At 41.4% G+C, this 15,260-nt stretch overlaps 1 pseudogene; it reads right to left on the bottom strand.

Annotated features, from left to right (window-relative positions):
• Nucleotides 1–14,891, bottom strand: part of LOC140724676 (scavenger receptor cysteine-rich domain-containing protein DMBT1-like) — a 33,901-nt pseudogene extending 19,010 nt beyond the window's left edge.
• Nucleotides 14,892–15,260: the final 369 nt, after the last annotated feature.

The raw sequence follows: 15,260 nt of genomic DNA, 5'->3' as shown, positions 1-15,260 counted from the left end.
TTTCAATCGTTAGGTATTAATATTGCAGTAGTAAACCGAATTCAACAGTGGCTGGATGGGACATGCCAGACAGTAGTGGTGGACAGTAGTGTTTGTCAGGTTGAAGGCCGGTGACTAGTAGTGTGCCTCAGGGATCTGTGCTGGGTCCAATGTTGTTTGTCATATACGTTAATGATCTGGATTATGAGGTGGTAAATTGGATTAGTAAGTATGCAGATGATACTAGGGTTCGTGGCGTTGTGGATAATGAAGTAGTTTTTCAAGGCTTGCAGAGGGATTTCGGCCAGTTAGTAGAATGGGCTGAACGAGTTTAATGCTGATAAGTGTGAGGTGTTACTGATTGGTAGGAATAATCCAAATAGGGCAGATATGGTAAATGGAAGAGCATTGAAGAATGCAGTAGAACAGAGTGATCTAGGAATAATGGTACATTGTTCCCTGAAGGTGGAATCTCATCTGAACAGGGTGGTGAAGAAAGTTTTTGGTATGCTGGCCTTCATAAATCAGAGCATTGAGTATAGGATTTTGGATGTAATGTTAAAATTGTATACGGCATAGGTAAGACCGAATTTGGGGTATTGTGTACAGTTCTGGTCACCGAATTATAGGAAAGATGTCAACAGAATAGATAGAGTACAGAAAAGATTTACTAGAATTTTACCTGGGTTTCAGCACCTAAGTTACAAGGAAAGGTTGAACAAGTTAGGTCTTTATTCTTTTGAACTTAGAAGGTTGAGTGGGACTTGATAGAGGTATTTAAAATTAAGAGGCGGATCGGTAGAGTTGAAGTGAAGGGGCTTCTTCCATTGAGATTAGTGGAGATTCAAACAAGAGGACATGAGTTGACAATTAGGGGCAAAAGTTTAAGGGTAACACGTGGGTGAATTTCTTTACTCAGAGTGTGGTAACTGTGTGGAACGAGCTTCCAGTAGAAGTGGTAGATGCAGGTTCAGTATTGTCATTTAAAGTAAAATTGGATAGGTATATGGACAGAAAAGGAATGGTGGTTTATGGAGTGAGTGTGGGACAGTGGGACTATGTGACAGTAAGCGTTTCGCACGGACTAGAAGTGCCGAGATTGCCTGCTTCCGTGCTGCAATTGTTATATTGTTATTTGGTTTCTATAAATCTGTATTCTTTCTTGTTCATCCTGTACTATTATATCTGGACGAGTTTTTTTTTTGTATAGTACTATCTCTAATAAGTGAATAATCATAATTAATTTGTAGTATTCTAACTCTAAAATAGATCCATGTTAATTGTTTACTGAGGTGAGATTACAGTTATGACTTTGTATTTTAAAGTGGTATTCTGCTGAGTGATGTTTGCCACTTGATTATCTCTGTATAAGTAATCAGATTGTGTTAAACTGCAACAGGATCCTGTAGTATGTTGGATTGTTGCAGCTGTTGTCCGGCATTTTCTGCATTTATCACCTTTAATTTGTTGGTCTTCAGGTTTGTTTTTCTGATATTTTTTTTTGTGTTAACCACCCGGTCCTGTATTGCCCCAAATATCCCCTCTGTTTCTGGGAGGAGGTCTGCGGCACTGAGTGAGGCTTGGGACGCTTCCATGTCGGCACCCGGTCTCTTAGATTGTGGGGATGTCTTCCCTAGAGGGTCATGACCTATCATCAGTTAATATTTATTTCAACAGTAATAAATTTATTTAAATATATTGTCTGTGTTTTCAGTTAGGATTAGTTATGTATACTTCTTATCGTAATTGCATGTGCTTGCCTGGAGAGCTGATTCCTGCTTTCGTTGATTAAAGTATATTTGTACTTGTTTAACATGGCTGTTTTGTAGCTTTTTAATATCACGTATTCCTGTTCACACTTTTACCCTTGATATTGCTAACCTAAGTACATTTGATGTACAGAATGTTTTCTGAAAGTTGATACCTCAGATATTATTATTTCTTTCTAAATGTGCCGGAATTGTTTCAGTCCAAGATATTATGCAAAAGAATATATTAACATAGGTATAGCCAAAGTGTTTATTGTTGTTCTTATATTTTTACTGCACGGCTCTGTCTGGTAGATTGTATTAACGCTTGGGGTAAATTTTGTCAAAAAGTTTCCTTATGCACTCGGGAATGTATTTCCATTCCTGATTGTTATCCTTTATAGTTTTTTTTTTAATAGATAGTCATCCATCGGGTTTATTGTAACGTGCTCCTGTGTTTTGTATTCGATTAGGTCTATTACATCTATACTTATGTTTAATATTCTGCATTTATCCAGTTCAAAATCCATGTTTATATCTTTCAAAAATAGTTCTACTATTTGCATTAATTGCTTTAGCTTAACTGTTGAAAGAGCACATAATTTCAAATCATCCATCTATAAATGTCGTGGTACGTCATAGCTGCTCTGATTTGATATTATTATTATTATTATTATTATTATTACTATTATTATCATCATCATCATCAGCATGGTCGACACTTAATGGCAAATCACCTACCGGAACAGATAACGCCGGCGTCATTTTTGTGTGTACAAGGTTGGTCTCCCCATGATGAAATGCGGCAGTCATTCAAACGCATTTCATTACCGCGACATTCAATGACGTCTTTCCAAATCGAGCCATTTCCCTCACCAAAGAATGCACCTGATTTCGCTGATAAAACCGCTCCACAATGGAGATGATTGCAGACGACAGCGGCATCCTGTAAATCCCAGTAAACATCGCAGAACGTTCCCCATGTTTTGCCGCGTAATACTTCGACTCTCCCTGAACATCTGTCCATGCCACCAATTAACCGCAGTCCTTTTTGACCTTATAAATAAAAAGAATGGGGAATATAGTTAAACTGTCTAGGAATTCCACCCACCAACAGACTCCATCACCACTCCTTATTTCCTGTCATTTTATGTGCAGACACTCACGTGTCCAGAGTGAATTTTTATATTTGTCGTGTTTTCTATCATTGTTTTTACCTTGCGCCTCAGCGGGTCTGGCATAACAACTAATTCCATCTCCTTCACTGGATATCACATTAAACAACTTTGAATTTTGAAGCTTGAATTTAATTTCTCTCTCCCTTCTAGCGACTTAAGAACTGACAAAATGCAATTCTGAAGATTGCTTCCTGAACTTGAATAATGTATTACTCTTCCTCTTGTAGAGCATGGTGCTTTCAGCCACCTTCTGTTCTCTATCTCAATGGAATATCACACATGCAGAATCTCAAGCAAGTTCTCCCGATACTATCTCTGTATTTTTCTGTGTATTTCCATGAGAACATCAATTCCAAATTAAAACTATCGAGTTCCTGTCCAGTAGCACATAAAATATCCCTCGTCAATTAGATATTTTCCATCCATTCTGCTACTATCTTTATCCACGATTGTGCTGAAAAATCAGGGAGCTGTCTCCTACATGCGCGCCCAGCGACACATCTGGACCTGAGCATATAACCATATAACAGTTACAGCACGGAAACTGGCCATCTCGTCCCTTCTAGACCGTGCTGAACGCTTACTCTCATCTAGTCCCACCGACCTGCATTCGGACCATAACCCTTTCCTGTCCATATACCTATCCAATTTTACTTTAAATGTCAATATCGAGCCTGCATCTACCACCTCTAATGGAAGCTCGCTCCACAGATCTACCACTCTTTGAGTATTTATGTTTCCCCTCGTGTTACCCTAAAACTTTTGCACACTAACTCTCAACTTATGTCCTCTTGATTGAAACTCCTCTACTTTCAATTGAAAAAATCTGTCCACGTCAACTCTATTGAACCCACTCATAACTTTAAATACCTCTATCAACTCACCCCTCAACCTTCTACGCTCCAAAGAATAAAGACCTGAAATGTTTAACCTTTCAATGTAAATTAGGTGCAGAAACCCAGATAACATTCTCGTAAATCTTCTCTGTATTCTCTCTATTTTGATGGCAGCTTTCCTATAATTTGGTGTCCAGATCAGTACACAATAATCCAAAGTTTCTCTTAACAATGCCTTGTACAATTTTAACATTACATCCCAAATCCTAAACTCAACGCTCTGATTTATAAAAGCCAGCATACCAAACGCTTTCTTCACCACCCTATCCAGGTGAGAGTCCACCTTCAAAAAATGATGCACAATGATTCCTAGATCACTTTGTTCTACTGCATTCTTAAATGCCCTACCATTTGAGACCTATCATTGCCCTATCATTGGAGCGTAGAAGGTTGAGGGGGGATTTGATCGAGGTATTTAAAATGTTGAGAGGGATAGATAGAGTTGACGTGAATAGGCTGTTTCCATTGAGAGTAGGGGAGATTCAAACGAGAGGACATGATTTGAGAGTTAGGGGGCAAAAGTTTAAGGGAAACACGAGGGGGTATTTCTTTACTCAGAGAGTGATAGCTGTGTGGAATGAGCTTCCTGTAGAAGTAGTAGAGGCCAGATCAGTTGTGTCATTTAAGGTAAAATTGGATAGGTATATGGATAGGAAAGGAGTGGAGGGTTATGGGCTGAGTGCGGGTAGGTGGGACTAGGTGAGATTAAGAGTTCGGCACGGACTAGGAGGGCCGGAATGGCCTGTTTCCGTGCTGTGATTGTTATATGGTTATATGGTTATTTACCATGTATATCCTATTTTGATTAGTTCTACCAAAATGTAGAACATCACACTTATCAGCAATAAATTCCATCTGCCAGCTCTTAGCTCAATCTTCTAACGGGCCCAAATCTCTCTGCAAGCTTTGAAAACCTACTTCATTATCCACAACGCCACCTATCTTAGTATCATCTGCATACTTGCTAATCCAATTTACCACCCCGACATCCAGATAATTAATGCATATGACAACAATAATGGACCCAGTACAGATCCATAATGCACACACTAGTCATCGGCCTCCAAACTGACAAACAGTTATCCACCACTACTCCCTGCCATCTCCCGCCCAGCTACTGTTGAATCCTGTTTACTGCTTCAATAATAATACCAAACTATTGAACCTTCCTACTACCATTTCGTTTGGAACTTTGTCAAAGACCTCAGTGAAGTCATATAGACAACATCCACTGCTTTACCCTCGTCAACCTCCCTAGTAACCTCTTCAAAAAATTCAATAAGATTTGGCAAACATGGCTTTCCACGCATAAATCCATGTTGACTGTTCCTAATCAGAACCTCTCTATCCAGATAATTATATAAACTATCTCTAAGAATACTTTCCAATAATTTACCCACCACTGACGTCAAACCTATAGGTCTATAATTGCTAGGTTTACTCTCTGAACCATTTTTAAACAATGGAACACCATGAACTATACGCAAATCCTTCGGCACCATCCCTGTTTCTAATGACATTTGAAATATTTCTGTCAGAGCCCGTGCTATTACTACACTAACTTCCCTCATGGTCCGAGGGAATATCCTGTCAGGACCAGGATACTTATCCACTTTTGTATTCCTTAAAAGCGCCAGTAGTTCCTCTCCTTTAATCATCATAGTCTCCATATCTTCCCTACTTGTTTCCCTTACCTTGTACAATTCAATGTCCTTCTCCTTAGTGAACACCGAAGAAAAGAATTTGTTCAAACTCTCCCTCATTTCATTTGGCTCCACACATAGCTGTAAACTCTTATTCTCTAAGGGACCAATTTTATCCCTCATTATCCCCTTGCTATTAATATAAATGTAGAAACCCTTTGGATCTATTTTCACCTTACTTGCCTACATAACCCCGTATCTTCTTTTACCTTTTCTAATTTCTTTCCTAAGATTATTTTTACATACTTTATATTCCTCGAGCATCTCCGTTACTCCATACTGCCTATATTTATTCTGGTTATTTCTCTTTTTCCGAACCAAGTTTCCAATATCCCTTGAAAACCATGGCACTGTCAAACTTTTAACATTTCCTTTCAACCTAATAGGAACATAAAGATATGTAACCTCAAAATGTCACCTTTAATTGACCCCCATTTCTTTATTACATCCTTCCCATAAAACAAATTGACCCAATACATTCCTTGTAAATCCTATCGCATCTCCTCAAAGTTAGCGTTTCTCCATTCAAAAATCTCAACTCTGGGTCCAGTCTTAGCCTTCTCTATAATTAAGCTGAAACCAATGGCATAGTGATCACTGGACCCGAATTGTTACCCGACACATACCTCCGTCACCTGATCTACCTCCTTCCCTAAGAGGAGATCCAACACTGCAACTTCTCTAGTTGGTATCTCCATGTATTGCTGCAAAAAACTATCCTGCACACATCTTAAAAACTCCAAACCATGCAGCCTTTTTACAGTATAGCCTTCTCAGTCTATCTGTGGAAAATTATGATCTCCCACAATCACAACCCTGTGCTTACTACAAATATCTGCTATCTCCTTAAAAATTTGCTCCTCCAATTCTCACTCCCCTTTAGATGGTCTATAATGCACCCCTATCAGTGTTACTACACCTTTCGCATTCCTCAATTCCACCCAAATAGCTTCCGGAGAGGAGCCCTCTAATCTATCCTGCCAGAGCACTGCTGTAATATTTTCTCTGACAGGCAGTGCAACAGCTCCCCTTCTTGTCCCTCCGATTCTATCACACCGGAAGCAACGAAATCCAGGAATAATTAGTTGCCAAACGCAAACCTCCTGCCACCATATTTCAGTGATAGCTGCAACATCATATTTCCAGGTATCAATCCATGCTCTAAGCTCATCCACTTTTCTTACAATGCTGACACATGCTGAGCATGTGTCATTGCCTGGTACTAGATTACGTATTGCTTTTCCTCTGGTCTTCCTGCCAACATACTGTTTCCAGGATACTTCATGGACAGTACTAGCAAATTACGACCATAAGATATCGGAACAGTTTTAGACCATTTGACCAATACAGTCTGCTCTGAAATTTCACCATGGCTGATCCATTTCTCTCTAAAACACTATTTCCAGGTATAATGAGAAAATATTCTCACCGACCTTGGTGGGTTTGTAACCGAATTCGACTTCAAACATGATGTCCAGACTGCATCCAGGCTGTGAGGAATTTGCCATATAGTATCAGCCGAGACGCGGGCGATTTTTCCTGTAGTTATTATACAGGCATGGATGATTTCACCTTGCCTCAGTACTGAACTGATCACTGAATATGGACTCACTTTCAAGGGCACGACAACTTATGTGCTCGGTGTTATTTATTTCTTAATACTTTTTTGTAGTTGCACAGTTTGTCTCCTTTTGCACATCGGTTGCTGATCAATTCACGCAAGAAAAAGAATCTTAGAGCAGTAGATGGAACGTTGTTAATAAAGTTACTTTGAACTTTGTACTTTGAAATGAACAAATCTAATACAGCCTGCCTTGTCTGATGTTTACTTGTCTGTACACGAGTTCGAATTAGATCGCTAAAAGTATCGTGAATAATACATTAATTCTTTGTTAACAGTTCTGTCCGTTTTCTGAATCCAGCCGTACAAACGACAGAAGTACTTACCTGAACAAATAATGCTCACAGCACTTCTATGCGTACAGTTGTGTTCATTTCTTGAAGTGGTTGGGCAATCCCAGAAAATAGTCTCATTGCCTTCACACTCATAGGACTCCTGCCACATGAGACCGCTGCCCTCGCCAAAGTATGCCCCTCCGATTACTGAGATCACTTCCCCACATTTCAATGACCTACACACTACGCGTGCGTCCTGTAAATCCCAATTTGAATCACAGACAGTGCCCCACGTCTCTCCATGCTGTACTTCCAATCTTCCGGAGCATTCATCGTATCCATCAACCAGTCTGGGCATTCTGTGTCCTGCGGTAAATTAGCAGAATATAACACTCAAGATTCAAGAAATAACTCTAAGATTAACGCAAGACGGTAGCTGAATTCATTTGCAGTTTCAGAATACTTAGCATTTCATAGAAAACATACAGCACAATGCAGGCACTTCGGCCCATAAATCTTGCCATTTCAGCACTGGGGAAAAGTATCCGACTATCCACACGATCAATGCCTCCCATTATCCTGTAGCCCTCTACCAGGTCACCTGTCATCCTCCTTCGCTCCAAAGAGAAAAGGCCGTGTTCAATCAATCTATTCTCATAAGGCTTGCTCGCCAATCTCAGGCAACATCTTTGTAAATCTCCTCTGAACCCTTTCTATAGCTTCCACTTCCTTCTACACTGTTCTCCAAGTGTGGTCTGACCAGGTCTGACTCGGCATTAATTATAACCACATAACCATATAACAATTACAGCACGGAAACAGGCCATCTCAGCCCTTCTAGTCCGTACCGAACGCTTACTCTCGCCCAGTCCCACCGACCTGCACTCAGCCCATAATCCTCCATTCCTTTCCTGTCCATATACCTATTCAAATTACTTTAAATGACAATATCGAGCCTGCATCGACCACAACTACCGGAAGCTCGGTCCACACAGCTACCACTTCCTGAGTAAACAAGTTCCCCCTCGTGTTACCCTAAAACTTTTGCCCCCTAACTCTCAACTCATGTCCTCTTGATTGAACCTCCCCTACCCTCAATTGAAAAAGCCTATCCACGTCAACTCTATTATTCCCCCTCATAATTTTAAATAAGTCTTTCAAGTCCCCCCCCCTCCTTTCTTCGTAACGTAGGTGCTGAAACACAGGTAACATTCTTGGAAATCTTCTCTGTACTTTCTGTATTTTGTTGACATCTTTCCTATAATTCGGTGACCAGAACTGTACACAATACTCCAAATTTGGCCATACCAATGCCTTGTCTAATTATAACATTACATCCCAACTCCTATACTGAATGCACTGATTTATAAAGGCCAGCATACCAGAAGCTTTCTTCACCACCCTATCCACATGAGATTCCGCCTTCAGGGAACGATGCACGATTATTCCTTTATAGCTGCAACATTACTTCTCGATTCTTAAACTCAATCCCACGATGGATGAAGGCCAATACACAATAAACCTTCTTTACCACAGAGCAGACCTTCTTTAAAACAAACGTTCTTTGCGCAGCAGCTTTGTTCGTCCTATGGACACGGACCCCAAGATCCCTATGATCCTCCACACTACCAAAGTCTTACCATTAATGCGATATTTCGCCTTCATAACTAACAAAATGAACGCCCTCACAGTTACATGGGTAGTACTCCATCTGCCACTTCTCCGCCCAGTTTTGCATCCTATGAATATCCCGCTCTGACCTCTGATAGCCCTCCATATTATGTATAACACCCCCAATCTTTGTGTCATCAGCACATTGACTAACCCACCCCTCCATTTCCTCATCCTGGTCATTTATAACAATCACAAAGAGTAAGGGTCTCAGAAAAGATCCCTGAGGCATTCCACTGGTGACCAACCTCCATGCAGAATATGACCACTCGACAACCACTCTTTACCTTAAGTGGGCTAGCTAGCCCTGGATTCACAAAGCAATCTTGTTTCCCATGCCCCCTTTCTTTTTCAATGAGCTTTGCATCGGGTACCTTGTCAAAAGTCTTGCTGAAATCCATGTACACTACACCTATGGCTCTACCTTCATCAATGTGTTTAGTCACATCATCAAAAGAAAAGATCAGTCAGACTCGTAAGGCACGATCTGACTTTCACAAAGCCATGCTGACTATTTCTAATGGTATTATGCCTCACCATATGTTCACAAATCCCCCCCTCTCAGCATCTTCTCCATCAACCTACCATAAGACTCACTGGCCTATTATTTGCTGGACAATCCCTACTCGCTTTCTTAAGGAAGGGAACAACATCCGCAGCCCTCTAATCCTCCAGAACCTATCCCGTCCTCATTGATGATGCAAAGATCATTACCAGAGTGTCAATAATCTCCTCTCTCGCTTCCCACAGTATACTGGGATACATCCCGTCCGGTCCGCCTGACTTATCCAACTTGATGCTTTCCTAAAGCTTCAGCACAGCCTCTTCCTTAATATCCTCATTCTCAAGCCTTTCAGGCCACTGCAAGTCATCCCTACAATCGCCAATATGCTTTTCCGTAGTGAACACTGAAACAAAGTATTTAGTACCTCCGCTGTTTCCTCCGGTTCCATACTCATTTTTCCACTGTCAGCATCATTCATGATAATCCTCGCATTAAAATAGACACATCTCAAACCATCGGACTGACAGCATCCCTTCTCTATCACTTGCCTATCCTCCCTTCCGCACTGTCTCCAAGCTTTCTGTAATTGTGAGCCAACCTCCCTTTCCTCCGTCAATTCAGATCGGTTCCCACCCTCTAGCATTCTAGTTTAAACTCTTCCTAATAGCCTGAACGTTTTCGCCAGGATTTTGGTCCCCCTCGGATTCAAGTGCAATCCATCCGTTTTGTACAGGTTACAAGAGGTACAGAAGAGGTCATAATGATCCAGAAATGTGAATTTCTGTCCCCTGTTCCAACCGCTCAGCCGCGCATTTATCCTCCACCTCATTTTATTTCTATACTCATTGACAGGTGGGGCAAGCAGTAATCCCGAGATTACTACATTTGAGGTCCTGCTTGTCAACTTCTTTCCTAGCTACCTCTGTTATGTTTAAAGGACCTCACGCCGTTTCCTAAATATGTCGTTGGTACAAATAGGTACCACGACCTCTGGCTGTTCTACTTCCTACTTCAAGATATCGTGGACGCAATCAGAAATATCTTGGACTCTGGCTCCTCGGAGACAAACTACAATCATTGTTCTTTCCTGCGTCCATAGAATCGCATATCTGACACCCTAACAATAGTATCCCGTATCACTACTGCCATCCTCTTCCTTTTCTTACACTTATGAGCCGCAAGGCCAAACTCTGTGACAGAGGCGCGACCATTGTTGCTTACCCCAGGTATTTCGGTCACCCAACAGTGCTCAAGCAGGAATACTTGTTGTTTAGTGGAACAGCCACAGGGTACTCTCTAGAACCTGCTTCTTGCCCTTCCCTCTCCTGAATGTTACACCAAATTCTCTTGTAGTTTTCTTTCGACGTGCTGTGGAGTGTATTTTGACTGATTGCATGCAGATCTGGTGCAGAGGGGCCATTGCAGAGTATCGGAAAGAGCTAGAGAATTTGTAAAATTAGCATCGGCTCTATCCTCTCTATCAGCGAGGGCATCTTCAAAGAGCGAGGCGTCAAAAATGCTGCATTCCTCATGAAGGAAACTAACACTCAGGATGTATCCTCTTCTTACAGCCACCATCATATATAATTTATTTTGATTATTATAATTTGCTTTATTTTATTATAATAAAATATAATATTGGACTGCATTGTAAATATGCATCGTACTGCCGCCGCAAAACAACAGCTCTACAATTGATGACCTGCCAAATGCCAGTTATATTAAATCTGATCAAGTGATAATCTGCTGACATAGAACATAGACGTTGAATGGCACTGCACAGTACAGGCTCTTCGGCCCACAATAATGTGCCGACCTTTAAAACCTGCGTCTCATATATTCCCATTTTAAATTCCTTTATTACCTGTCTAGCAGTCTCTTAAATTTCACTAGTGTATCTGCCTCCACCGCAGACTCAAGCAGAGCATTCCACGCACCAACCGCTCTCTGAGGAAAAAAAAAAGACTTTCCTCTAATATCCCCGTTCAACTTCGCACTCCTTACCTTAAAACCCTGTATACTTGTATTGAGCAGTGGTGCACTGGAGGAGAGGCGCTGGCTGTCCACTCTGTCTATTTTGCTCAATATCCTGTATACATCTATAATGTCTCCTCTCATCCTCCTTCTTTCCAAAGAGAAAAGCCCTAGCTACTTAATCTCTGATCATAATGCATACTTTCTAAACCATTCGGCATCCTGGTAAATGTCCTGTGTACCTTCGCTAATGCTTCCACATCCTTCCTATAGCGAGGCGAACAGAACAGGACACAATACTCCAAGTGTGGCTTAATCAGAGTTTTATAGAGCTGCATCATTACCTCTCGACTTTTAAACTCTATCCCTCGATTTATGAAAGCTAACACCCAATAAGCCTGCTTAACTACACTGTGAGGCAACTTGCAGGGATCTGTGGACATGTACACCTAGATCCCTCTGGTCGTACACAGTACCAAGTCTCCTGCCATTTACCTTGTACTCAGCCTTGAAGTTTGTCCTTCCAAAGTGTACCACCTCACACTTCGCCAGGATGAACTCCACCTGCCAGTTTTCAGTCCTGTCCTGCATCCATTCAATGTCTCTCTGCAATCGTTGACAATCCTGTGCGCTATCCACAACACCACCAACCTTGTGTCGTCTGCAAACATGCAACCCAACCTTCTAACATCACATCCAGGTCGTTAATAAAAATCACGAAAAATAGCGGTCCCAGAAAAAATCCTTTTGGGACACTAGGAGTCACAAACCTCCAATCCGAATGTACTCCCTCCACTACAACTCTCGGCTTTCTGCAGGCAAGCCAATTCTAAATCCACCTGGTCAAACATCCCTGGATCCCATGCCTTCTGACAATATAGAATATACCAGAGAAGCCAAGGTCACGCCCACCTTGAGGCAACAGGCCTATCTAACTCCGCCTATACTTCGGTACATCAGACTACCAAGCTTCACTGTTGCTATGTCATCAACATCACAAGCCTTCTCCGCAAGTATGTTGAAGACTGTGCACCAAAGTGGGTAATCTTCGTATTCCCAAACCGGAAGTAACAATTGAAGCGGGAGGCCCACTGTTCACTAACGATTAGGACTGCAGCATTCACTGATCTTTGCCAGAAATTGATATACGACCGCCGGAAGGTTATCGGGTATGTCAAGAGACAACACTACTCAAATATCGACTGCCAGACCAGCCAACAGTCGTGGCAGAGCACGAATGCTATAACGGACTAGAAAACAAAGTCAGACATCTTCGAAACTAAACTTTCATTACCTATGCGCTTAATATATTTTATACATCATTAAAACAGACAGACAGACAGACATTCTTTATTGATCCCGAGTGAAATTGGGATCCACAGTTGCACCAACCAAAAATAGTGTAGATATATAGCAATGTAAAAACATAAATAATTAAATAATGATAAATTAATTAATCCAAGTGGAATTAAATCCAGGATCAACCTATTGACTCAGGGTGTCTGACACTCCGAGGTAGGAGATGTGAAGTTTGATGGCCACAGGCAGGAATGACTTCCAAGCTCAGTGTTGCATCTCCGTGGAATGATTTTCTGGCTGAATGTACTCCTGTGCCTAACCTGTACATTATGGAGTGGATGGGAGTCATTGTCCAAGATGGCATGCAACGTGGACAGCATCCACTCTTCAGACACCACCGTCAGAGAGTCCAGTTCCACCCCTACAACATCACTAGCCTTTCGAATGAGTTTGTTGATTGTAGTGGTGTCTGCTACCTTCAGCCTGCTGCCCCAGCACGCAACAGCAAACATGATAGCACTGGCCACCACAGACTCGTAGAACAACCTCAGCATCGTCCGACAGATGTTAAAGGACCTCAGTCTCTTCAGGAAGCAGAGACGGCTCCGACCCTTCTGGTAGACAGCCTCAGTGTTCTTTGACCAGTCTAGTTTATTTTCAATTCGTATCCCCAGGAATTTGTAATCCTCCACTATGTCCACACTGACTCATAAAATTTGTAATCCACCACCATATCCACACTGAGCCCTAGAACTGAAGGAGTTGCCGGGTCACTACCAAACCCGACCTCTTGAATGCACAGTCACCTTTTCAGATGTGAGATCTCTTTTCCGGAGAGTGACCACGGGGAAAACAAACCACTCGGTTTCGCTCTCTGGCCGTTTTCCTATATCCTATGCACATCAGCCGTCTGGCATAATTCCAAACATTTTACTCGCTCCCTATTGCAATCCTCTTTAAGCGACACACCCTGAAATATTTATGCATCATGGCGGTATGAATTCTTGTCTGCCTCTAACACATATGATCTCTCAAAAATACCGAGCATATGCAACATGTCTCTTCTTACTTGCTGCATCTGGCATCACAAGTACTTCTGCTTCCAGAAATGCATATTGGGATATTTTTTGTCAACATTTCTCAGAGAGATTACACAGCATTTAGCTTCGGGTTTAAACCTAAATGCGTTACTTATAGTACACAATGTCTCCCTTTGGCAGCGTGGGTTTGCTTTATGTGCTCCGATTTCCTCCCACAGTCCAAAGACGTATTGGAATTCAGGTTAGTTTATCACCACAAAATGTCCTGTGCTTCCGCCAGAGTTTATTAGCTGAGTTGCTGAGCGATGTGGCTCATTGAACGAGAATGGTCTGTTCCATACTATACCTCTTAAAGAATGAATGAACGAATGAACGATTAAGTACGTAAATTAGCAATTGATTAGCAAACAAAAACATACAAGAAAACAAGCAAACAAAGAAATAAAAGCAAAGATAAATGCCTTCCTTAATAGTATTTACTACAAGGTTAATCCCGCTGTGCTGTAGTCCTCTGTCTTCTGTGTTGAGATTAAACATCTACTTTCCTTCGCTTCGTTTTTCTATATCTTCACATTACATTCAAAATTAGTGACTAGTCTATAGACTGATTTGTTTAAAGTTTTTTTTTACTTACAGTAAAACGTTCACCTGAAGCTGCGCGCCATCATACTGATTGGAAGGGTATGTGTTAATTTAGAAGGGTTAGTTCTTATTCAGAAATGTCCTTCGGTGTTTTGGAGAGGTGCAATTAAATTCTAATTTTCCTTGACTATCATAGAAGAAATTACCTGCACAAATAACGCCGGCTGCTTCAGTTTCCTTCGAGCAGTTACGGTGAGCCAGTTGTCTCCTTTCACACGTCCAGGGGTCATTCTCGGTTCCATTGCAACGAAACTCAGTTTGCAGAACTGGCCACTGTGAATATCCAAATTTTGAATTTGCTGATGAAGATATGGCGTCACCGCATCCTAGGAATTTGCACACGACCGTTGCTTCATACATATCCCAATGACGACCGCAGACGATGAAGAATAAAGGCAGGTAGTTAGTTGCCTCCACTCTCCCAGCACAAGGGCTGCCTCCATCTGACAGAACCAAGTGTATTCTATCTATTGTAGATATTAAAAACAAATGAATCGAGTTAGTCCTTCTCAAATAGAAAAATGATTTAAAGGATTGATACAAGAAGCTTAATTAGCTGACCGAAATATATGACCTTTATAAATGGAAAATGAAATGAACTGTTAACAAGGCTCAAAAAGATAGAAACATAGAAAACCTACGGCACAATACAGGTCCTTTGGCCAACAAATTTGTGCCGAACCTGTCCCTATCTTATAAATTACTAGGCTTACCTATAGACCTCTAATT

Source organism: Hemitrygon akajei, chromosome 3, assembly GCF_048418815.1.
Source record: "Hemitrygon akajei chromosome 3, sHemAka1.3, whole genome shotgun sequence".
Classification (NCBI taxonomy): domain Eukaryota; kingdom Metazoa; phylum Chordata; class Chondrichthyes; order Myliobatiformes; family Dasyatidae; genus Hemitrygon; species Hemitrygon akajei.
The sequence above is the reverse complement of the archived record's forward strand: the minus strand, read 5'-3'. Positions and strand labels throughout refer to the sequence as shown.